Consider the following 26,911-nt stretch of genomic DNA (forward strand, 5'->3'; position numbering starts at 1 on the left):
CACGTCTGAGACCATAGATTGCCACCGCAGGAGAGGGACTGTTCCCGAATACGTGAACCTTCATGCGGTACTCACATATGTCGTTCCTAGGATCGTTGTCCTCGTACCACAGAAAGCGGAGAAAGTTCCTGTGGTCTTCTTTCACAACGAAGCTGTGAAACATTTGTTCTATGTCCACAGTGACAGCGATCGGTTCTTGTCTGAATCGCACCAGTACTCCTAAGAGGCTGTTATTTAAGTCCGGACCAGAAAGGAGAACATCGTTCAGTGACACGCCTTTCCATTTTGCACTGGAATCGAAGACGACTCGAATCTGGCCTGGCTTCTGAGGGTGATAAACCCAGAAGATAGGTAAGTACCAACATTCTTGTCCGTTCTCCAATGTAGGAGCCAGCTCAGCATGATCACGGTCGAAGATGTTCTGCATGAACGCGATGAAGTGCCTCTTCATCTCGGGCCTTTTCTCCAGTGTGTTTTGAAGAGAGGTAAGTCGTGTGAGGGCCTGGCCTCGGCTGTGAGGGAGTTGCTGACGTGGTGTTCTGAATGGCAATGGTGCCACCCAGCTGTTGCAGTCATCCATATACATTTCTTTGTCCATGACCTTTAAGAACAGTCTGTCTTCAATAGAGAGTCCAATCTTGTTGTCATCCTCGGACGTGTTGAAGATGGTGCTCCCTAAGTTGCATTCCCGGATACTGTGGGTGCCTTGCGCTGGGGCAATCTGATGTGCTGGCTTCGGAACATATTGCTCCTTCACCTGGATCCTGTTCGGACATGGGCTGAAGAATGAAGGGCGTTGGTTCTCAAGCACATTGGTGCGGTAGCTTTGGATGTCTGAAGGCTTGTGGGCTGCCTCTAGGCAGACTTCTCCTATGATGACCCATCCCAGGTCGAGTCGTTGTGCGTAGGGGGCGTCATGTGGACCGTTCCGTTGCTCCCGCACTTTATGAACTCTAAGGATGTCTCGGCCTAGCAAGAGAAGGATCTGTGCTTTAGAATCCAAAGGTGGTATACCATATGCTATGGGCTTGAGGTGGGAATGATGCAACGCTGCTTCTGGCGTAGGTATCTCAGCTCTTTCGGTGGGAATGTTGTTACACTCTATTAGTGTAGGTAGTGTCACTGTTGTAGCTCCATCCACAGATTCCACCACAAAGCCTGTGGCTCTCCTTCCTGTCATCTGAGTTGTACCTGCACATGTACGAAGTGTGAATGCTGAATCTGACCCCTTGATGTGGAACATATCAAAGAATTCAGACCTTGCAAGCGACCTGTTGCTTTGGTCATCCAGCACAACATATGCTCTGGTTGCTCTCTCTGGGTGTGCTTCTGGGAATATATTCACCAGGCAAATCTTCGAGCAGGATCTGCCGCTTTGACCCTCTCCACAGACTTCTGTGCAATTTGAGGTGACTGCAGATTGGTCTGATCCTCCTTCTCCCTCCCCGCCATCCTCAGATGGGGCTGGAGGCGGAGGTCCTGGATGAAGAGCCGTGGTGTGGCTGTTACTCTCACATTCCATGCACTTGATGGCTGTGGTGCAGTTCTTGGCTAGATGAGTAGTTGTGGAACAACATCTGAAGCAGACACCGTTGTCTTTGAGGAAGGCCTTGCGCTCCTCGAGGGGCTTGCTTCTGAAACCTCTGCAGCGTGTTAGGGGGTGTGGCTTCTTATGGAGAGGGCATAGTTTTTTTATGTCCACTGCTGTTCGGCCTGAACCGTCTCGGGTGTCTTTCTCGTGAGAGACATCTGTCTTATGTGCAGAGACCATGCTCTTACTTTGTCTCTTGAATGGCTGCTCTGACTTCATCTGGGCTGTGTTACTCATCGATAGCCTGAAGCTTGGGTCATTGCGAGCTCGTGCCTCTTTGGTGATGAACTCGCAGAAGAATGTGAATGGGGGAAAAACTACCTGTCGCTCAGATTTGTATCTGGAACCCTGTGATATCCATTTCTCTTGGATGTTGTAGGGCAACTTGTCTACGATGGGCAAAATGCCGCGTGAAGTGTCCAAATAGCTCAAACCAGGCAGGTAACCTTCGAACATGGCTGCTTCCAACTCTTGGAGAAGGTCACTTAGCTCTCTCAGCTTCACAGGATCTTTATTGCTGATCTTTGGGAAGTTCTCCAGCCTGTCGAAGAGGGACTTTTCAATTACCTCTGGAGACCCGAAGCACTCTTCTAAGCGTTCCCAAGCTTTGCATAGACCTTGAGATGAATGACTTACATGTACTGCTCTTATTCGTTTCACGTGCTTTGCAGATTCACTCCCTAACCACTTAATCATGAGGTCCATCTCTTCATTAGCACTGAGTAGTAGTCCGTCAATGGCGTTCTTGAAGGACGACTTCCATGCCCAGTAATTTTCTGGGTGATCATCGAACTTGGTGAGACCGGAGGTTACGAGGTCTCTGCGTGCTAGGTACCGAGCCACATCACTGATGTCGGTTGTGTCACCGCTTCCTGTTGGTTTGTATGGTGAACCCTTGGGCCTGCTGGGTGTGAGCTGCTCTGATGTCTTTGGCCTACTAGGTCGCAGTGATGGAGAGCTGTGCTCATGCTTCACGGTGGAGGAGTGCTGTCTCTCGTATGAAACAGCCAGACGCTGTCTGGGTGGTGAGGAGGATCTCAGCCTATGGACTATCGGTTCCAGATTGGCTATAGAGTCCTTAACATCTTCGGCAGATAGTGGTAGCTGTGACTGTTGTTCTACGTACTGGCGTGTGCGGTCAACAGTGGCATGAATGACAGCTTCGATACCGTTGTTTTCTTCCTCCGCTGCTGCTTCAAGAACATTAGCTTCAGCGATGGCTTCTGCCACTTCTTTCTCATGCAGCAAGTTCTTTAATTTTGCTTCCATTTGGGCTTTTTCGATCATAATCTCTGATTCCATTTTTGCATAGCCAGCACGTGTGCGTGCTACTTCCACTTTGACACGTGCATTGACAGCTGCCCTACTGGCTGTTGATTTAAAAGACCTAGATGTGCTAGAGGCCACTGACCTTGTCTCAGCATTGCTCAACTCTTCCATCATGAATATTGCTGTGTGCTTGGCGTGAGCAAGGATGATGGGGAGCAGTGCTTGCGCTGAAGATCTCTCTCCTTGAGTCGATCCGCCCGCTGAGTGGTTGCTTTTTTACTATTCTGTTCCCACTGCGCGTAACCAGGGCGCAACTTCCACAGATAGCGAACACACACTGACACATAAATGAATCTTCAGACGCTGGAGTAAAGTTTAGTTCTTTACTCAACCCTCAGAAACATGAGTGGTCGTTTGGTTATTTTATAAAACTGTAAATAAACATAAGAGTACAATTACTGTAATGCTCAAAACTATACTGTTACACTTTCAACATCAACAGTATGTAGCCAACATATAATATCAATATAGCAATACAAATAGTTATACTTAAATAATATAAGCTATGCATTTATAAACATATACAGTATACATTGTAGTTAAACAAGAAAAGAAAAGGCAACTTACAAGCAAAGCCTTTTCCAGGGCAAGAATGTAAACAAAGAGATTCTCCGGAGCTTTTCCTCTCAACTAGCTGCTGCTACGAGCTATCACGTCTGAACAGTGTGCTCACGTCATGTGACTAATGTTCGTCATGTGACTAATCAAAACCGAAACTGAATAAAGGCAGTAACAAATGTAATGTCATAAAATGTCCACTAGATGTCTCTAAAATGAAAACCTAAGAAACCATGACATACATAACTATAAAACATAACTATAATACATATGACTATAATATATATGACGGCAATACGACTGTAATACATATGACTGTAATACATATGACTATGATACATATGACTATAGAATACTGAGCATTATTTAATTGAATTGCACAGCCGTGGATGGAGCAAGGGAGGCAGAAAGAGAGAGGAGGAGAGAGAGTGTAGGAGTCTCCGCCAGTAGCTATGATGAAGTTCCATCCATTGTGTTTTTAATCAGAGACAGATACATTACTGTCTCCCACACACACTCTATGAAATAGCTAATGTGATTTCTCCAATCTTATTTCCCACTGAATGAGCCTGCAAGCGGAAAGTGGTGGGGTGTGTGTGGGTGTGTGTGTGTGTGTGTGTTTGTGTGTGTGTGTATGTGTGTGTGTGTGTGTGCGTGTGCGTGTGCGTGTGCGTGTGTGTGCATTAAACCCTAAAAGATCATGCTGTTCTCATGATTCATGATATCCTGTGTGAGTGTGTGCGAGTGCGAGTGTGTGTGTGTGTGTGTGTGTGTGTGTGTGTGTGTGTGCGTTCCATCTCTTGCTGCAGGCACCCTGTTGTGTCACCCCCCGTTGGAACATTCTCAGGAACACATCTCTCTCATCCACCTCTTCAGTTATACACAGTGCCCTCCATAAGTATTGTGGCAGTTTTCTGTCTTCTTACGGCTGGATTTGAAATAATAACAATTGCTACAAGATTAGAGAGTAGATTATTATCTTCTATTTGAGGGTATTTGTGTACATTGGTTTAACCATTTAGAAATCCCAAATCCTCAAATCCCAAATCCCAAATCTCAAATCCCAACTGGGAACACCTCCACTAGTGTGCTCTTGAGTAAGGCACTTAGCCCTAAGTTACTCCAGGGAAGACTGTCCCTGTAATCTCTAATTGTAAGTCACTTTGGATAAAAGCGTCGGCTAAATAGTTCAAATGTAAATGTAAGTGGTGTAGCACACTAGGGCGCCCGTCATATCACTGCAAGGTCCCTGGTTTGATTACAAAAGAAAGACATTACAAAACACTTTATACAGAGTCCGTAGAGAGTCCATTTGATAGCAAAAGGAGAAACAATGCTGCACTGTCCCAACAGTGCCGGAGGGCGCTGTATTACTGTGTTATTACTGTATTATTACTGTATTCCTCTCCTCCGAGTCTGTGTTAACACAACCCGTCCTCATGCTCCACATGAAATGAAAAATAATGGTGGATGTGAATTATTCATGTGTAATAATGACATTACACGTCATGCATACTCAATGTAGCGCTAGCGTGTGTTAAATTGCATTCCTATACATGATTCATGTGTGTGTGTGTGTGTGTGTGTGTGTGTGTGTGTATGTGTGTGTAAGTTATCATTCTCGGTTTATTGTCCCCTAAGGTGCTTTAATAAAAGGTATGTGCTGTGACGTCTGGTGCTTATCAAATAACTGCCGTCTCTCCGTGTGCTCATGGCCGGTGTCGTACACCGAATGTGCCGTTACTGTTATTTAAGCGTGTGTCATACTGTGTGAGTCATACAGACCCTCAGAGGAGAGAGGCAGGACAGAAGAGGAAAGGTTAAGCATTGATGCAGTCCCAGGGTACAGTCCACAGACAGTGGGTCCATATGTACTGAGAAATGTATGCACTCACTGCAATGTCAGTTGCTTTGGATAAAAGCGTCAGCTAAATGACATATATTATTATTATTATTATTATTATTATTATTATTATTATTATGTCACTATTTGCGGTAAAAATGACCACACACTCAAAACGACAACAGGCCTGCTGATTGATAAGAAGGCACACTGCTAATAGATGGAGTGACCTTATGTTGACAAGGAGGAATGAGAGATGTTGCTCCCTATAAACCTGTAGGGTGTTTTTTTTCAATTACAAATGGTGCCCTCTTTTCTCCCTCTTTTCTCCTTGACTACAGTGGACTTCCACAGCGGAGGTCACGTCCAGGTATGTGATGGACATCATTGGTCACTACTAAGATGGTGTGTTGTACTGTCCACAGAACAACGCACGCACGCACACACTCACACAGGAACACACATCAGCCTTAAGCCAGCAATCAATGCCAGCAAGAGAGAAACATGAACACAGAACATACCTGCTATAGAAGTCTACTTTTCTTTAACCAATATTATATTAGAAACTAAATAAATACGATCAATAATAGAGAATGTATAGATTGCATGTTGCATTAAGATGTATGCTACCCTTTACGGTTGCAGTTTACCTTAATAGGTAGCATACATCGTAATTATTGATGGTATTTATTTTGTTCTGGCATTTAGTAATTGCCCTATTAGGATACCCATAGTGTAATGTATCCTCATTCTGTGCAAATACTTTTTAAATTATTGTTAATGAGAAACTCCTAATCTTCCTGGCTGCTCTATACCAACCAATGTTAGGTTTAATCCCATCTAGTCTACTACATCTGGTTTTATTGTCTATTGTAAAAGTATAGGAGTTAGGTAGTGTGAGGAACTCCAGTACTGATTTCAAAGTTGATTCAAATTATAATGACTTAAAATAATTAATTAACAAAAATAATTATTAACACTTTTTGATCCAAAGCATAAGATAAAGAACATTATTTTCTGTTCTGAAGCTGTGGTGTCTAAAAGTTAATACCCCCATTAAAACAAGTTTCCAAGTATGATGTAATAGTATGTAATTGTAATTCCAAGTATGTTGTCTTTTGGAACTCTCTCTCCATAGTGATCCGCAACGCCCCCACCCTGGACTCCTTCAAATTAGCCCTCAAAACACATCTGTTCTCCAAGGCCTTTGGCCCCTAGTCAATGTTTCAGTTTTGCTTTGTTTGTTTTCTGTTTTGTCTGTCTGATCATTGTAAAGCGTCCTTGGGGTTTTTGAAAGGCGCTATATAAACTAAAGTTATTATTATTATTAATATCCTATAAAGTAATATCCTACTTTTGCTATACATTCAAAGTTATCAAAGAGATACATTATGCATGCCATTTAGCAGATACTTTTATCAAAAGCCACTTTTTTATTTGATAAAACAACAGCTATAGCCTATAGGCCATTAGTTTGATCCAATATCAATCGCGATAGAACGGTAACAGTTGAACAACATGATAATCACGTTGAAAATAAACCTGATTTGGCCGGGAACAATACCGACTCTGCCATTGGAATTAGATTGGGAATTGTCTTTTGGGGCAGAACTACCAGTGACAACCACATCGGTAACACGGTTTTGTGGCGTGCCCACCAGACGGCCAACTGATCAAATACAGATCTGCCCAACAGACGGTTCCGCAATCATCATAACAAAATCTTATTCCATTGTCCTCCAACTATTGCTGAATGTCCTCTTCACAACAAAGTCATCGCAACCTCTTATAAAATTGGATCTGTACACACATGGAGTGACCGAGGAGGGTTTCCTTCTGGATTAGCCTGACAGGGTAGCCCTGGTGGACAGGGAAGAAGTACCATGCCTCCTTCTGATTGGATTAGAGCTCTCAGAGACGACAATTAAGGTCTGGTGGCCGCAGGCTCCTCACTTCTCGGAAGGAAACACAATACTGGGGAAACACACACACACACGCACGCACGCACACACACACACACACATTCACACACACACACACACACACACACGCACACACACATTCACACACACACACACACACACACACACACACACACACATACACAGATTCTCTCACACACACACACACACACACACACACACACACATACAGTACATACAAGAACTTTCATCTGAATGTACAGCAACCACTGTACAGCAGTATTTGCTAATGCTGTTTGCTTTTGTCTACCCCTGATAGCTTCCCCTTACCACAACCACTCAAAGTTAATGCCTAATAATGCTTAGCCGCCACACAATTTAGGTTGGTTGTCGCCTCTCAATTCACTGCTGCTCTGAATGCACACTGCATTTTCGATAAATTCCAATCTGATTTCCATCAGAAGCACTCCACCGAAACAGCTCTCCTCAGAGTCTCAAATAACATCTTGAGATCATCTGATGAGGGAAAATGTTCTGTTCTGGTGCTATTAGATCTAAGTGCAGCCTTTGACACGGTTGATCACTGCATTCTGATCGATGAGGCTGAGGCAGTGGGCTGGTATCATTGGGAGCGCCCTGGACTGGTTCTCCTCTTATCTTCATGATAGGAGTTTTTCTGTGTCTGTTGGCCCTTTCACATCTGAAACTGCTGCTTTGTCCTGTGGTGTTCCCCATGGTTCTGTCTAGGAATGATCATTAGCAAATTCAAAGAGGTCTCCTATCACTGTTACGCAGACGATATTCAATTGTACATCTCATTTAAGCCAGATCAAACCGACACGTTGTCTGTTCTATTTGACTGTCTGACTGCTGTGAAGGATTGGATGGCAAACAACTTCCTTCAACTAAACGCAGATGAAACCGAGGTTCTTATTAGAGGTTTAGATAAAGTCACTCCATACATGCATGGGAACCCTCTCAACAACAGTGAGGTCCAAGCTCAGAAACCTTGGTGTTATTTTTGACCTGCAAATGCACTTTGATCATCACATCAGGTCACTGACACGTACCAGTTTTTTCCATCTGCGCAATATTGCTAAACTTCGGTCTGTGGTATCCCATGCAGAGTTGGAAATGATCATTCACACTTTTGTATCATCCCGATTGGACTATTGCAATTCCCTGTTCACCTGCCTCGACGCATCCACCCTGGGTCGGCTACAAATGGTCCAACATGCAGCTGCAAGGCTGTTGACTAGGTCCAGAAAGTCATGTCATATCAGTCCCATCTTAGCATCCCTACACTGGCTCCCCATCAAATTTAGAATTCAATTTAAGGTTCTGGTCATCACTTACAGAGCCCTTCATGGTCAGGCACCTGCATACATCTAGTTTAGTTTAGTTTAGTTTAGTTTATTAGTTTATTATATCGAGGACAATCCAAATACATGAACCATATAAAATACAGTAAAAAAGGCAGCATAAGCCTAGTCGGCTAATTTTCAGCTGAAGTCCCCGGCCAGTTGCAACATGGCATCCTGAAAATTAACGTCATTAGTTAAAATAAAACATTTAAATATTCTAAGAACACGTGGCTGAGACAAGGTACCCCAACATCACACTTGACAAAAAACACACGTAAGCAAGCTGAGGTGATTGAAGGGGCTACAACAAACACCACATACACACTTATGGGGGCAATTACAGGCCACACAACATTAAGCACTTACAAACAGCAATACATTAAACAAAACAAATCTGTGACCTACTGCGTCCTTACAGCCCCAGTAGGTCTCTCAGGTCCTCTGACCAGGGTTTGTTGGTTGTCCCCCGTGGCAGATTAAAAACCAAAGGTGATAGAGCATTCCAAACCGTGGCTCCCAAACTTTGGAATGCTCTTCCCTTGGATCTTAGATCAGTGGTCTCGGTTGAAGCTTTTAAAAAACAGCTGAAGACTGTCCTGTTTCGACAGGCTTTTGGCTAAACCCCAAAAGCCTGTCTTTTTGTGTCCTGTTATTATTTGTTGTACACTTGTTATTTGTTTCTTGTTCTTTTTTCACTTGTTTACCTATTTCTTTTAACCTGCTATAACTTTTGCTCTTTTATTATGTAAAGCACTTTGTGACCCCTGGTCTGGGATAGGTGCTATAGAAATAAACGTTGCTTACTTACTTACTTACAATTTAAATGTAAAAAAGATAAACTTCTTTCTTAAGTCACTCAAATTCACCCTCATGTAGCTTACCTTCAGTTTTTTAGGTTTTGTTCAAAAATCTCTCAAATGAGTCAACCGGGACATGCATTCAGCAGGAGACTGTTGATAAATGCATTGCATGCGATTCAATCAAAACCTGCAGTATTGGGGAAACTGATTGACACACCATATCTTTCTAAAACATTATGGTTGCTGAGGAAAGTGAGGCACGGAGAGACAGACACATAGCAAGACATACTTGGAAGCACACGCACGCCCGCACGCCCGCAGGCCCGCACGCCCGCACACGCACACCATTTTGCATTCCCCAGTTCCAGGCAGCGGGAATCCCTTCAATTTAACAGCCTAAGTCTGTGTGATGCCATCGTTTATTCTATAGCAATGCAGCTCAGCATGTACCTCAGAAAATTACCTCAATAAGTCACTAACGGAGCACTCTCTCTCTCTCTCTCTCTCTCTCTCGCTCTCTGTCTCTCTCTGTCTCTCTGTCTCTATCTCTCTCTCTCTCTCTTTCTGTGTCTCTCTCTCTCTTTCTGTCTCTCTCTCGCTCTCTCTCTTCAAATATATATCCTCGCCAGGTCTCTATCATCCTACTCACCAACTTCCTCCCTCTTTCTCTCTCCCTGCCTTATTCTCTCCTTTTCTCTCTGTCTTTTCCAGTTATTGCCACAGTAATGCAGTTTGTTTATTTCATTAGTCAAGGGTGAGGCCACAACCCCTTCTTCACCCCTCTTCATCTTGCTCTCTTTTACCAGACATCTCCTCTTTTTCTCTCTCTCTTTCTCTCCCTCATTTCTTTTTTATTTTATTTTCAAGCTTTATGGTCTGGCGAGCTAAAGGCGCTCCCTTACACAAACACACACACACACACACACACACACACACACACACACACACAAGGAAGAACATTTGAACGGAGACATCTCCCTCTCCCTGATTCTCTCTCCCTCTCCCTCTCTCTCTATCCATCTCTCTCTTTAGTATCTAGTGTGAATATTTTAAATTGCATTGCTTTGATATCATCTGAAAGAATATCTACAGTCATAAAGTAGGACTCTGGTTCCAGCCAACAGGCCAGCGGCATATATCTCTCTGGTGTCTATAGTCGGTAATAACATTAAATGTCTCCTCTATCAGTTTGGGTCTGTCGTAGCGAGGAGGAGTGTTATTTGAAGGGGGAGGAGAGGAGAGGTGGGAGGGTAAGGTCGCCTCCCTCTGTTCTCTCCCTCTTGTTGAAAGTGACTCAGCATAACACACCAACACCAAAGGAGGACTGTCGGCGCGCGCACACGCGCGCTCACACACACACACACACACACACATACACATACACATACACATACACATACACATACACACACACACACACACACACACACACACACACATGTATAGTGTGTGTTTGTGAGAGAGAAAAAAGAAAGAGCGATAGAGAGGTGTGCATAAGTGACAGAGGGAGAGAGAGTGAGACACCCACAGAGAGAGAGTGACACACACACACACACACACACACACACACTGAGAGAGAAGCTGTCTGTCTCATCTCCTCTGCCAGGCTTTGGTCAGACAGAGACAGCGACAGAGACAGAGAAAAAGAGGATGACATCGTGGGTGAAAGAATGAAAGTGTCAATTTCTCTTCCCTCATGAAGAGCACATTAATAAGCAGGAGAGCTTTTGAGGAGCTTGTTTCCTTGGATCTGTCTATGACCGTCCTGGCACTTCTTTACATTCCAGTCTTCCTACTCCTTGTCTGTACCTCAGCCAACTCTGCTAATGAGCTACATGCCTACAGGCACCGTATGTTGACAATGTCCACAAGGGATGACAGGAGAGAAAGAGAGGCAGGGAGAGGGAGTGAAATGGATAGAGAGAAAGAGATATGAAGGGATGGAGAGAGAGGAGGAGGCGGATGGGGAAATAGAGATTGAGGGAGGTACAGGAGAGAGAGAGAAGGGATGGAGGGAGAGGAGGAGGAGGAGGATGGGGATATAGAGATCGAGGGAGCAATACAGAGCAAAAATGAAAGAAGACTGAAAATGAGAGAAGGGGTGGGAGGGAGGGAGGGAGAAGGAGAAGGAGAGAGGCAAAGAGGGAATGGTGGAAAAAGCATAGGGAGAGCTGACCATAGCCAGCCTCCCAGACACATTACTGAGTGTTAAGCACTTAGTGATTTCCTTGTATTTGAAAGCCTGCAATACTGTACCAATTAAAACAATAATTAATGTTTCCTATAAAAAAAAACACACCACTAGTGTGAAAGATGTCTAAGAATGACGCAAATGGGTCATTACACATGCTCTTAGACAAATGTATTCATTGTAAGTCGCTTGAAGTGGCTGATAAGCGCTGAAACGTAAATGTAAATATATCAAAATGTGGTTACATTCACAGCTGCTGCAGCTGCAATCTGCATTGAGGATCAGAAAGAATGACTTGCTCTCTCAGCAACTGTCAGTTAGACTTGTAGCAATTGAGCATACATTTTACAAAGTCTAAATAGTCAAATCAAGAAGAAATTCGTTAAGTAGGGTCAGTCAGTACACATGTTAACGTTGGATTGAATTGTCAAGCTTAAAAGATGAAGGAGCACTTGCATTTTAGTATGTATCATTAATTAATAACCCAATGGTCCTCACAGGCTGAACATTTAAAATGTCTAAATAGTACTCTGAACGGAAGTTCTTTAATTAAGTGGACTCTACAAATGTTAAAGTTTAATTGAGGTGCCATGCTTAACATATTGAAAAGTGGATACTTTCAGAGTGAATGGCCTTAGGCTATAGGAACTGAGTACAGTTTAAAAAGTATAAATGGTATGAAAAAATCTGAATGGAAGATCTTTAAGTGGAGACAGTTTTTTGGGGGGGTTGATTTTGTAGCTATATAGATAGACTGATATAGATAGCCTTGTATAGTTCAGTGGAGTGGGTAGAGAGGTGATTGGTTGGTGATTGGTTAAGTGGTTGAGAGTGGTTTCAGCCAGGCTGGCGGTGGCTATGGGCGGTGGTGGGCTCAGCCCACCCAAACAAGTGTCTTGCCCACCCAATCAAACGTTTCAGATTTTTTAATATTCCGGGGGCGTGTTTGAATGTTTAATCTCACATTTGTATTTACTGTAGGTCCATATACTGTCCATATGTCTATCTACTTAGCACTGCCCATAGCCACTGCCAGCACCACCTACCGCTACCCCCCCCTTTGTCTGCCTGTCGGTCTGTCAACCTGTCAGCCTGTCGGCCTGGCTACCGCTAGCCTCCCCCCCCACCCCTCACCCTGTTGGCCCCTGCCAACCAAAGGTGTTGGTTCTGGCGCCGGGCCAGGGTGTCAGTGGGAACTGGTTGCCAAGACAGTGAAATGTTGTGTCATCATTCTAAGAATGTGCTCTGTGCTGCAGGTCTCCTGCTGTTTTTTTTCAAGAGTTCTGAAAGTTTAAAATAACATTATGCAGTTGCTGAACAAGTTCTAGTTTGAGTTACAAAAAGCTGAATATTTAAAAAAGTCTAAAGCGTGTCAAAAAGTTTAATACAAGCAACTAAAGTTAGACATGTTGTAAAGTTGGATTGGTGTAAATAGCTTAAAAGCTGTAGGAAGAGTAGCAGGAATAATAATAATAATAATAATAATAATAATATTAACAATAATAATAATAATAATAATAATAATAATAGTAAGTGAAAGTAAAATACAGTTCCCTCCATAAGTATTGGGAATAGGAAGCATTTTGTCTCCTTTTAGCTCTATTCTCCAACAGTTTGGATTTGAAATCAAACTTACTATCAGGGTCAAAAGGAGATTCTCAGATTTAATTCAATGTTGTTGTTGTTTTGTTCTGATTTGTTTTACCATTTATAAAGTACACCGTTTAAAAAAAAAAGACTCCTATTTCAGGGCTCCAAAAGTATTGGGGAAAAAAATCATATAACGTCCAAATAAATCACTCATGTTTAGTATTTGGTTAACAATCCTTTGCATGCAATACCTGCCTGAACTCTGCAACCCATTGACTTCACCAGGCGCTGTGTATATTCTCTGGTGATGCCAGGGGAGTATTCCATCAACGTCACTAAAGGAAAATCTAGGCTTATTTTGATACATCTTGCAAGACTTGTAAAAAAATAAGCCTGGATTTTCCTTTAGCCACATTGATGGATTACCCCCCAGGCCTGCACTGAAGGCCATCTTCAAGTGTTTTTCAGGTCTTTTTGCCTTCAGCCAATCAAATGCACATTCAGTTGGATTTAATCTAAGACTGACTGAGCCACTCTAGAACTGAAGTTTCTTCTAGAACTGCACTGCAGGTTTCCACCGTAGACAGAAGATCCATCTCATCAGGCTACAACTGTCCCTTCTGAAACCTCCCCATCCCAATGTTCCGTTTCTTTACTGTATGTTTGTATGTTAACAACAACAACAACAACAACAACAACAAAAATAATAAACGTTCTTCTTCTAGCATTATGACTGCCACTGGCCCGAGCAGGGATGACTTTTCTTGCGATGACTGGATAGATGATAGATGATTCACTTACTGAGACAAATGTATTTTGGTGCCGCAGCCTATTTCAGTATTGTTGCTGAACATGTGCATCCCTTCATGGCCACAACGTACCCATCTTCTAATGGCCTATTTCCAGCATGATAATACACCATGTCACAAAGCAAGAGTCGTCTCAAACTGGTTTCATGAACATCAGTGTTCAAAGGGAAACCCTACCCAGTATTAGTATAGTGTTCCTAATAAAGGGAGGCGTGTCGATTTTGTCGCACCGGCGAATTCGATTCCATTGTTTTGAATGCATCTCAATGAGACAATGCACACGGCGTGCGATGCGATATTGTCGCACGACAACATTCGATTCTCCATTCACATTCATTCATTCATTGGTGTGAATTGAGAATCGAATGTTGTCGTGCGACAAAATCGCACGCCGTGTGCATTGGCCTTTTCTGTCCCTCATCCTAGCCCTACCTGCCTGCTCCCATCATCCCTTGACACCAAGGGGCTCAACTTGTGGTGCCCAAGCAGAAAATGAATGACACAAACTGCACTCTTTGCGTTGTGAGTGAGCTGTGTCCATATAGCCTACTGCTGAAATGTGTGGAATCAACTAAGAGACAGTATATCACAGTGGTCTGTGGAAACTAAAACAAATTCTTGGACAACCGCTTCTCATACACCTTTGAAGCTATTCCCTAACCAATCCAACTGCAAAATGTGAAGAAAACTGAAAATGAACCCTGTAAAATGTATTTGTATGTATTTGTTACATCTGTTATAGTACCCATATAACTATCGATCTATCTATCTATCTTTCTCTCATCTGTGCTTGGCTTACGCTATCCATCCATCCATCCATCCATCTCTATATCTACTCTTGTCTCATCTGTCTGGCTATCTTACCCTGTTTCATTGATTTGATATTGATTCACAGTTTTTCTCAATTGCTTGAGCACATTTGTGACACGGTCTGGTGAAAAGGTCTGTATGTCGGCAATTCTCAAGTCGCACTAATGACCAGAACATTTTAAAAAAAATGTTTTCCTTTTCTTGTCATTATGAACATTTAAGTGTTGAAGAGCCTACTCAATATACGTTTTGGGATCGTTAAATACTTATAATTAGTGAATTGGATTCACCGTATCGTGTCCCGTCCTGCTTCAGGCTACTGGGTTAGTGATATATGGCTTGTAAACAAACTTGCGTTTTAGGACGTGTTCAAAGGCAAGGACTGTGTGATCATCTAATTATGTGTAGTTATGTGTTTTTAGCATGTTGATGTTCTATCAGCATGTTGTGATGTGCTAAAGCGAGTTTCTCCTGTATTTGGTTTGAGATGTACCAACATTCAAATAAGCATATCTTCTTCAAAGATTTTCAGATTTCAATGTATGACACATTATTGAAAGCTTACAATCTCATCTTTCATAATCTGTAAAAAAAACTTTAAAATGACCTTGCCGTACTTGGAGACTTCACCAGACCCTGTCACATTTGTCCAAACAGAATTAACTTTTTCAATTAACACACAGACAGAAACTGAAACACGTTGGCCAAAATGACATCCACATGCAGGACAAGTGGAGTCTCTGTTTCTTGTTTGTCTTTGAGGTATTTCAGATGTCAGCTGTGTTTAAATATATCTATGATGTATCTGACTGGCATAAAATGATCCACTGTCATTGTCCTGACATTGGCATTTGCTCAGGATAATGCATCATCACTTGATGTGTCTATTGGGGGCACAGTGGGTGGGATAGGACAATCACAAACACAGGCAGACACAGAAACACACGTGTAAAAAGAACACACACACACACACACACACACACACACACACACACACACACACACACACGTTTCCAACAAAATTACCACATGTCCAAAACATCACTATTGACAGAATGCCACTAATCTATACGGTCAATAGATTGATCTTAAGTATGTTAATCAACCAAAACAACAGTGCAGTAGTGAATGTGGATGTGAAGTAACAGTGCAGTAGTGAATGTGGATAGAACTCATGAGCAACTTAACTCATTATGTTTTGGCGTGAGACCTATTTCTTTGCCTGGAGAAATCTCAAGCTGTAGCGGAGCATGTACAGTACTTGGACTTACGCCAGGCGCAAACACAAAAGCTGTTGCCAGGGCAGTTAAATTTGTGAATGTGTTTTGTATTTGTCTGAACGAGTCATAGAGGGGAACAAAAGACCGAGTCAAACACTTTAAGCCCTGAGGGGTTTAGGAATGCCGCATATCTGTTTTTGAAAACCGCTGTAGCGGCACGGGCTGAGCTCCCGCTGGCACACTTCCCCATGACATCCCAGAGCTTAAGAAGAGGATTTTCGAACCGCGTTAAAGATCTGTGTACGACTATGGCAACACTGAGCTCTTTAGTTTAGACAGTTCGATAGATAGATAGACAGACAGACGGACGGACAGATAGGTACTTTATGGATCCCTGAGGGGAAATGAAGTTACAGCAGCTCACACCTCAAACAACAACACATTAAAGTGACAATTGAATAATCATATTTATGTCTGCAATAAAAACAGACATAAATAGACCTCTGAAACATTATATACAGTAGCAACAGTCCAGTATGATTTAACATCCCTCAGCCTGACTCTGGTCAGTTAGATTTTAGGGAAGGGATGGTCAGAGATGGTTTAGGAAAAACAGCGATAGGTGATATATGAACCCCTGACGACCTCTGATCCCCACCAGGTTAAGGCACCGGGTTGACCACACATCTACTGCAGGGCCATACCATAACTTACCATAACCACTAGGGGCATGACTGCAAAGTTCGTTCCTCTGAGGGAGTTTTTCCACAGTGCCCTATATTCTTCTCCCCTCTGGGGAGTTTTTTCCTTGGCAAACTCCTGGGGGTCTATCTGGTTTAGTGTTAGATCATACTGTTTATGACATATGTATTTATTGATTTATATTACTGTATTTATTGTTTATATTGTTTAGTATTACTTAGTTGTGAAGCACTTTGTGACATCTGACTATGGATGAAATTCTATACAAATAAGCTTGATTGATTGATTGATTGATTGATTGATTGATTGATTGATTGATTGATTGACTAAACGCTGTAGTAGTAGTCACTGTATGGCTGGGCAACTCTCACATAATGACACCTTGCAGTCATGCCCCTAGTGGTTACGGTAGGATACAACCCTGCAGGGGATGTGTGGTTATTATAATAGTATACAGGGACACGTGTGATGGTCGCTCTGAATTCACGTCACAGACCAAGTCCTCTGAGGGAGCTTTCAGTGGGAGACCTCGGAGACGGCTTCCGCCGCAGATCTCAGTAATACTCTTGTTCTCCCTTTCATCTGTTCTCTTTCGATCATTTCCTCTCTTCCCCTCCCCCTCTCTGTCACTCCCTCTTCCCCTCCCTCTCTAGACGAGAGACTGTTGGTAGTGAAGTGAATATTAGTCAGATTGTGTTGTTGGTGTCAGACAGAGAGCTGTGAGACTGAGATAAGACAGTTGACGTTGAGCCGCTGTATTCATGCTAATTATAAGGAGATAAGAAGAAAGACAGACTCAAATCTGTCATATTTATCACCCCTTTCAAACAAGCAGTCTTTCAAAATATTAAAAACAGCAGTTTGGTCTTGTGTTTCGCCAAGAACGTAGAGTACCCGTCAAAAGTTTGGACACACTTTCCCATTAATTTAAGGCCCCTTAGTTCCAGTGAAGGGAAATCTTAATGCTGCAGCATACATTGCGATTTGTATGCTTCCAACTTTGTGGCAACAGTTTGGGGAAGGCCCTTTCCAGTTTCAGCATGACAATGCCCCCATACACAAAGTGAGGTCCATAATGACATGGTTTGCCGATTTGGGTCTGGGAGAACTTGACTGGCCTGAACACAGAGCTCTGACCTCAACCCCATCGAACACCTTTGGATGAATTGGAACGCCGACTGCGACTGTGAGCCAGTCCTTCTCGCCAAACATCAGTGCCCGACCTCGTTAATGCTGTTGTGGCTGAATGAGAGCAAATCCCCGCAACCATATTCTAAAATATTCTAGAAAGTCTTCCCAGAAGAGTGGAAGCTGTTATAACAGCAAAGGTGGGACGGGACCAACTCCATATTAATGCCCATGGTTTGGGAATGGAGTTCAACAAGCACATGGGTGTTATGTTCGGGTGTCCCAATACTTTTGTCCATATAGTGTATAATACTATACTAAAAATAATTTGCAATGAAAAGCGTATAGTAGAATATATAAATACTGCATGTCATGTCTCAAAATCAATATCTAGCTAACCCCTGTTTTGTATGTCCTGCGTATTCGAGAAGAAAGACAACGTGAATTTGACAGGTAGCCTAATTACGGTAGCAACCTAGCTAACATTTTTACGGATTGTGAGAGAGACATAGAGTTTGAATCAATAGTTTTTCTTAGGATTATCTACACAATGATCACAGTACTTATTACTGATATTACTTAGCCTATATTATATTATAAGGCATTATTGCAAATAAATAGAAAAGTCTCATTAATGGTAGTGGCATAGCAAGACAAAACAACAAAAAACACTCTCAAAAAGCCATTTCTCTCTCATTACAATGTTCTAAGGAAACCATCGCACAACATTAATATCTCGTTAGGAGGCATCCGTGGATGTGGATGTGAGGTCTGGCATCATTGACCAGAGGCAGATCATTAGGAAGTCAGTGAAGAGTTCATCGTGTTCAAAAAACACTATTAACTGACAGAAGCACCTTCAAAGACTCGGATGAAGGCTTTTATGCCAAAACATGAGAGATGTTTGAATCAAAGATTAAAAGTGTTTTATCGTGTTTTTACATGCACCTGTCACAAGCACTTGTTTCACAGTTCATTTGCTCTACATATTTTTTTTGATGTACGCCAAGCTTTTTTTCGCCAAGGCTTTTTATGTGGGGGTGGCTGTGGCTCAGGAGGTAGAGCCGCCGTCTATGCGCATGAGCGGAAGTTGAACAGGTGTGTTTGGACTGAGGAAAAGTTTGTGCGTGTCTTTGAAAAAAACAAACGAACAACATAATAACATCTTTATTTAAGCGAGTTAAGGATTTTGAGTACCCCGACAGCTTCGTGCTGATCGGGGGCTTCTAAGGACGGACGACATGGCAACGAACAACGCGAATGGAATGGACGACGATAATAGCAACACGGACAAACGGTATGACGCAAGTTTAACGGTGGAAGTGCGGCTGGAGCAGGGAAGTAATATAACCATGATGGAAATGTTACGAGGCATAAAGGAGGTGTGTGGAAATGTGGAGGGCTGTCGGGATAAAGGAGACAGGAAATATGAGATCACGCTGGCATCGAGGAGAGGGAAGGACAAGCTCACGGATGGGTTCATGATAAAAGACGTGAGAATAATGGGAAGGGACTTGGCGGTGGATGAAATGGTGGTCTCGTTTTTGCATCTCCCGGTATATCTGAAGGACGACGTGATCAGGTACAGGCTGGAGTCGTGGGGGGTGAAGGCGGTATCACCTATTAAAAGAAAGACGTGGCCGGGAACTGACATTGCAGACGGGACGAGATATATGAAGGTGAAGTTCACCGAAGAGGTGAGGTCTTTGCCCTATTCTACCAAGTTTGAGACCCTGGTTGGAGTGGATCACTTTAGGGTGATTCATGATAAGCAGGTGAGGGTATGTAGGCTATGTATCAAACCAGGACATGTAATCCGAGAATGCCCGGAGTTCGTATGCTACAAATGCAATAAACAAGGACATTATGCACGTGAATGCATGGGAAGGAGATATGATGGAGGAGAGAGAGTGAGCAGTGATGAGGAGGAGGAGGAGGGGGAGAAGGAGGAGGAGAAGGAGGAGGAGAAGGAGGAGGAGGAGGAGGTGGTGGAGGAGGAGGAGGAGGAGGGGGACGAAGAAGAGGAGATGGAGGGAGAGGAGGAGGAGGTGGTGGAGGAGGAAGTGGTGGAGACACAAGGAGAAGGTGGGGAAAGGAGCCATGAAGACGTGACGGAGGGAGGAGGACAAGCTGAGGTGGTGGAGGAGACCCAGATGGAGCCGGAAGTGGAGAGAGGAGCGGAGGGGCCTGGTCCGGTGGAAATGGAGGGTAAAGAGAGAGAGGAGATTGGAGCCAGCCTAGACAACGCAGTAAGGGATGGAGAGATGGATGAGGCAGGGCCTTCAACAGAGGGCGTGGGGAAAAGAAAAGGTTCCGATGAAGGACTATATGCGGATGTACAGAGGGTGAGGACAAGATCGGGAAGGGGTGCAAAAGGTGCACAAGGGAAGAAGACTAAGGTAGGAAAATGACATGGCGGTGTACATGATCTTTTTCTTTGTAATCTTGACGATGGTCAGGGTTGTTGCTGTCAACACAAATGGACTCAGGGATAGGAAGAAGATGGAGCTTGTGTTGGCAGCATACAGAGAGGAGATTATATGCCTCCAGGAGACGCATTGGACAGAGGACATAATGGAGGATGTAAGAAGGAGGTGGAATGGACAAGTTTATGTGAGTAATGGAACTGTGTATGCTTGTGGGGTGGCTATTTTGGTAAAGAATGGGGTAGTGAAAAATGTAAGGAATATAATGAATGACAATGAGGGAAGAGTGGTGGGAGTGGGGTTCGAATATCAAGGGATAGAGTATGCACTATATTGTATATATGCACCAAATGTGGACAAATATAGGAAAGTTTTTTTTGAATCTTTGAAAGAGAAATGTGTTGGGAATTGTATTATGGTTGGGGATTATAATGTGGTGGTGGACAGGTTAGATGTAACAAGGGGGGTGAAATTTAGGAATGATCCGTCACGCCCAGTATTATTAGAAATGATGCGCATAAGAGGAATGGTGGATATATGGAGGGAGGGGCACCCTGATGCACAGGTTTTTTCAAGGAGACAAATGGTGATGGGGGTTTTGAGACAATCAAGGATCGATTTATGTTTAGTGAAGAGGGAGGTGAGGCACCTGGTTGGAAGGGTTGAGTATCGGTTTATGGCCTTTAGCGACCACGATGCTCAGTCTTTCCAGCTAGGTGCGAGGAACGTAGGGGGAAGAGGAGGGACATGGTGCTTTAATGCAAGTTTACTGAAAGATAGACGTTTTGGGGTGATAGTAAGAGAGTGTGTGAGTGTTGCTATGGAAGACCAGATGTATGAGAGTGATGTGTGTGTGTGGTGGGAAGGGATGAAGGATAAATTAAAAGCTGTAATAATAGCATTCGCAAAACTGAGAGGAAAAGAGAGGGTGAGGGAGGAAAGAGATTTGCAGAAAAGGTTAGCAATAGAACAGGAAAGAGTTGATAATATTCCAGGGCATGATTTAGCAGAGTATTTGAGAGTGAGGGAAGATTTGAGGGAGCTAGAGAAGAGAAAGTGTGAAGGTGCTTTAGTAAGGAGTAGGGCAAGGTATGTGGTTGAGGGAGAAAGGAGTACAGCATTCTTTTTAGGTTTAGAGAAGAGACAGAAAGAGAAAGGGAAAATTAAGGAATTAGAGAATGATAACGGTGAAATAATAACAGACTTAGTGGGAATAATGGATACTGTGCAGTCATTTTATACAGACCTATATACATCTGGGGGGGTGAATGAGGAATGTATGAATAAAGTATTAGAAGCAGTGGAAGCTAGGGTGACAGAAGAAGAAGGGAAAATGTGTGATGCAGACCTAAGGGTGGAGGAGGTTAAGACAGCCATCATGGGGTTAAACCCAAATAAGAGTCCGGGTTCGGATGGGTTGACGGCTGAATTTTATAAAGCTTTTGTTGACATCCTGGCCCCTATATTGTGCAGAGTGTATACGTGTATGGGGAATAAAAGGGTTGTTCCGGACTCTATGGGTTTGGGGGTGCTCACGTTATTGTATAAGGGTAAAGGGGACAGGAACAAATTACAGAATTATAGAGCATTATCATTACTTAATTGTGATTATAAAACCATAGCAAAAGTATTAGCAAATAGATTGAATAAAGTAATGAAAAACATGATTGCACCTACCCAGGCCTATGGAGTCCCAGGGAGGGATGTGGCAGAGAATATGTGCACATTAAGGGATGTTGTGAAGGACATGAGGGAGGAAGGGGGTTTATTGTTATCTTTGGATTTAAATAAGGCTTTTGACAGGGTGGAACATGTTTTTTTATTGAAAACAATGGAACATTTTGGGATTGGGACTGTTATGAGGGATTGGATTGAACTATTATATAAGAATGCAAGAAGTAAAGTAAAGATAGATGGATTATTGACTGACTCCTTCCCTTTGGGGAGATCAATAAGACAAGGGTGTCCACTGTCAGCATTGCTATATAGCATATCTGTGGAGCCATTGGCAGCGTATATTAAGCAGGAGAAAGAAATTAAGGGAATAAATATGCCGGGGGGAGGAGTTAGCATAATCCATCAATATGCAGATGACACGACATGTACTGTCAGGGATGTAAATAGTGTGAACAAAATAATGGGGTGTGTAAACATATATGGAAAGGCTTCTGGTGCAAAAGTGAATGTTGACAAGTCTGAAATGTTGTGTATAGGGGGAGTGAATACAGACAATTGTGTTTTTGATTTGAAAATTGTAAAGGGGATGATAAAAGTGTTGGGGATATATCTTGGAGAGGATGACAGGGAGGCTGTTGATTACACATGGACAGGGGTTTTGAATAAAATAAGAACAACATTGAATTATTGGAAGCAAAGGAACATGAAACTGAAGGGAAAAGTTGTAATTGTTAATGCACTGTTAATGTCAAAATATGTTTATGTATTAGGAGTATTGAATGTACCAGAGTGGGTTCTAAAAGAAACCAGGATGTTAGTGTCAGATTTTTTGTGGAGAGGAAAGGGGGTTAAAATAGCGTATGATGTATTAGTAGCAGATTATGATAAAGGAGGGTTGAAACTGGTAGATTTGGAAGTAAAGATGAGGGCAATGAGAGTCAGAACAGTCAAAAGGTTTTTGTATGGGGAGGAAGGACATGGATGGAAAGGATACTTTAGGGAATGGGTACATAGATGTGGGGGGTGTGGGGATTATGGGTTGTTGATGTGCTTTAAAGTACGGATGTATGATAGGGTGCCGGAATTCTATAAAGAGGTGTTTAAAGCCTGGGGTAGTTTTTTGCCTCAGGTAGGATATGAGTGTGAGAAGAGAGGGGAGATACTAAATGTTCCAGTTTTATTGAACCCGGTAATTAGAAGAGAGGGGAAAATGTTAGAATCTAGGAGTTTCTGGAGGGCAGGACTGATTAGAGTAAGGGATTTTAGGTATGAGGTAGTGCCAGGGTTCCTATCAGAGCAGGCAATTATAGAAGTTGTTAGGGAAACAGATGAGGAGATGAGAAGGGGAGAAATAGTGAGCATGTATAATAAAATAAAGCAGAGTATACCAGGGGAGTGGGTGAGTAGGTTAGATAGGGAGTTAAAAGGGAAGGAGCAAACAGAGTTACCTAAGTTAAGACTAGGGAAAGGGGAAACAGTGCGGGACTTCTCAGCGGTTAAGGTGAAGGAGTGCTACTGGGCACTGTTGGAGAGCAGAGTGAAGGAGCCTGCGGCAGAGAAGGTGTGGAGGCAGGTGTTCCCAGGATTGGAGGTGAAGAACATATGGAGGAATTTATTTTTAAAATATAATAGTTTAGAATGTACTCATTTTGATTTTATGCTTAGGCATAACAGGGTTTATACTAAGGTGGTGTTGCATCAGGTAGACAGAACAGTTTCGAGGGAGTGTGATGTGTGTGGGATACAGGATGAGAACTTAATGCACATGCTGTTTGAATGTAAAGAAATGAAGGGATTCGAAGAAAGGTTGAAAGGACTAGTGAAGAAGCATTGGGGGGTGGAGGTGGTGGGGATGCAGGAGTGGAGGAGGATGGTGGTTTTTGGGGTGGAGGGAAAGAGAAGGGGAGTGAATATATGGTGTTTAAATTATGTATTATCACAGGCTAGGTATGCAATTTATTTGAGGAGGAATTTAGCAAGATTTGAGGGAAAGTGGATAACGGTGTGGAAAGTCTTTGAGGGATTGGTCAGGAAGAATGTGGGACTGATGCACAAGACAGGGCAAAAAGATTTTGAGAAGTTGTTTATTAGGGATTGTGGGTTTATAAGAGTGGTGGTGGATGGAGGGTTGGAGTTTGATTTAGATTTTTGAAGATGTTTTTTGTGTTGCATTCATTTGTTATTGATTTATGATAAAGGGTTATCTTGGTTATGAAGGACTGACGGAATAATAGATGGATGCATCTCATACCAAAATGGTATGGGTGTGTTTTGTTTTTATCTATTGGTTTTTAATTTATTTTATTTGAATTAGAATACAATGAAGGCTATAAAATGAACATGTATGAATATGTATAGCTATGATTGTATTTAAAAGAATATTTTTATAATAAAAGATAAAAAAAAAAAAAAAGAGCCGCCGTCTAATGATCGCAAGGTCGGCGGTTCGATCCCTGGCTGTCTGAGGTAAAGACACTGAAGACACTGAACCCCAAATTGCTCCTGATGAGCGGGCCAGTGCCTTGCATGATAGCTTGCCGCCATTGTTGTGTGAATGTGTGTGTGAATGGGTGAATGAGAGGTCATTGTAAAGCGCTTTGAAATAAGGCGCCATATAGGTACTGTCCATTTCTGACAATTGTATTTTATTCCGGTTGACCACAGTCCAGAAGTTGCCCATACTTTGCGTGGGGAACACACAAAAAATCCATGGTCAACCATGATATTACTTTCCCATCTCTACAGTTTAACAGTGATGATGTTCTGAGTCATGAGGAACACGGGGAGAGGAGCGTGGCCAGCAGCCTGCACACCTGGTGTCTTGGGAGCCTGCTGGGAGCCCATTAATGATGTGGTCTTGTCCGACTCAGTCTGACCGGTTGTTTGAGGACACAGTTTGAGAATACAATTTATTGTATTTTTTTGGTGCTTTCAAAAAATCTCAAATAAAAATGTTTTCCTATTTTTTGAAAGACCAAAGTGAGACCCCATGCTTAGAATTGATTAACAGACGGTTTTTTAATGCATTCAAACCTAACTATTTTCGCCTTGAGACTGGCATAATATAATGACTTGCAAACCTATCTTTACGTTTTCCCACATCCAATCAAAAGTACTGCAAATTCACAATAATGAACATAATGCCAGCAGTCCTATGATTTATAAAGCACCATTGATTTCCAGTGTCCTTCCTCCCCACCTTTCTCCATATCTCACTAAAACCTTCTTCCTCATCTCTCTCTCCTACAACTCCTGTTCTCCTCTTTCCCCTTCTATCTCTCTATTCCCTTTCTCTCTATGTGAGTACAGGGATGAGGTAGAGCAACTGAGCAAGCTGTGCAAGGTTAACAACCTGCTGCTGAACAAGTCAAAGACCCAGGAAATCATCGTAGACTTCAGGAGGAAAAAGTCAGAGATCCAGCCCCTGCTCATCGACGGAGAGAGCGTGGAGAGAGTCTCAACCCTCCGATTCCTGGGGATGCACATACAGGATGACCTGACCTGGAAGGACAACACAAAAGGCACCATCAAGAGGGCACAACAGCGGCTATACACCCTGAGATGCCTCAGGAAGGAACACAGCAAGCAGGAGATACTGGTGACCTTTTACCGCGGCGCAGTGGAGAGCATCCTCACCTACGGCATCTGCAACTGGTTCTCCAGCTGCACAACAGCGGAGAGAAATGCGCTACAGAGAGTCGTGAGAACAGCACAGAAGATCACCGGCGCCCCCCTCCCCTCTCTGGAAGAGCTGTACAACACACGCTGTCTCAGGAAGGCCTCCAAGATCTCCAGGGACCCGACCCACCCTGGGTACGTACACTTTACCAGGCTGCCCTCGAAAAGGCGGTTCAGGACCCTGGCCGCTAAGACAAACAGACTGAAGAACAGCTTCTACCACAGGGCCGTCCAGGCCCTGAACACAGCAAAGACCTAAGTTCTGGGCCCTGGACAGTCTGGACGGATTGTATGGCAGCTGCTGGACTGAAAAAATCAGGTGTAGTGCTGAGGCACAAACATGTACATTTCAAGCCTGCAAACTGTGACACTTTAAATAACGTGAAACAATACTTTGTGCAATATGACAACCCTAGTCGTCTATCTGTACAGTATAGTACAGTGGATTGTGTACATAGCCTTTATTTATGTAAACCAGCTCCTTCCCTTCTTGTGATTTTTTTAAAAAGTTTTTTTTTCCCCTTTCCTAACACCAGGGGAGCCACCCCTCCTAAATGTCGTTGTTTGGTACCTGTACTGTAGCAATGACAATAAAGTCCATTCATTCATTCATGTGTGCCTACAGGCCCTGAGGAATAGGAAATACTGTAGATATACATCCTTCCACCTTTCTCCACTGGTCTATCTCTCCATCGCTCTCTCTATATGTAAGTAAGTAGCCTTGAGAACTGATGCCTTGAGCCTAATGGCCCATCTCCTGTTTCCGTAGCGTGAGGCAGCTTGATGTACAAGTACACCCCCTGGAGATGACGCTGGTATGTCGCAGGGTCTTACCCCCAATCCAACCCTTAATGCTGAGTGCCAAGCAGGAAGGCATCGGGTACCGTTTTGATAGTCTTTGGTATGACTCAGCCGGGGATCGAACTCACAACCTCCCAATCTCAGGGCGGACACTCTAACCGCAAGGCCGCTGAGCTGGAACGTTCTCCATTCTACATCTCTCTCTCTATATGCTTACTCGATTAAGGCACATTGAAACAATTCAACACATGCTCGATATGAATCTTGTGCTTGTGACACTGACTCATGTGCTCTCTCAAGCTGGAACAGTAGTACGTGCCCTTGATAAATGGCACGAATTAACACAGGATAGCAGGGGGTTTACTGCTGCTTAGAAATGTTGCTGAAAATGATGTAGAAATGCATGGAATGGACAGAAGACATGTTTTTGCTTACACACGACATTCTCCTGGGAGAGGACTCTGAGACCAAA

The sequence above is a fragment of the Nansenia antarctica genome (genome assembly GCF_963989245.1).
Source record: "Nansenia antarctica genome assembly, chromosome: 6".
NCBI lineage: Eukaryota > Metazoa > Chordata > Actinopteri > Argentiniformes > Microstomatidae > Nansenia > Nansenia antarctica.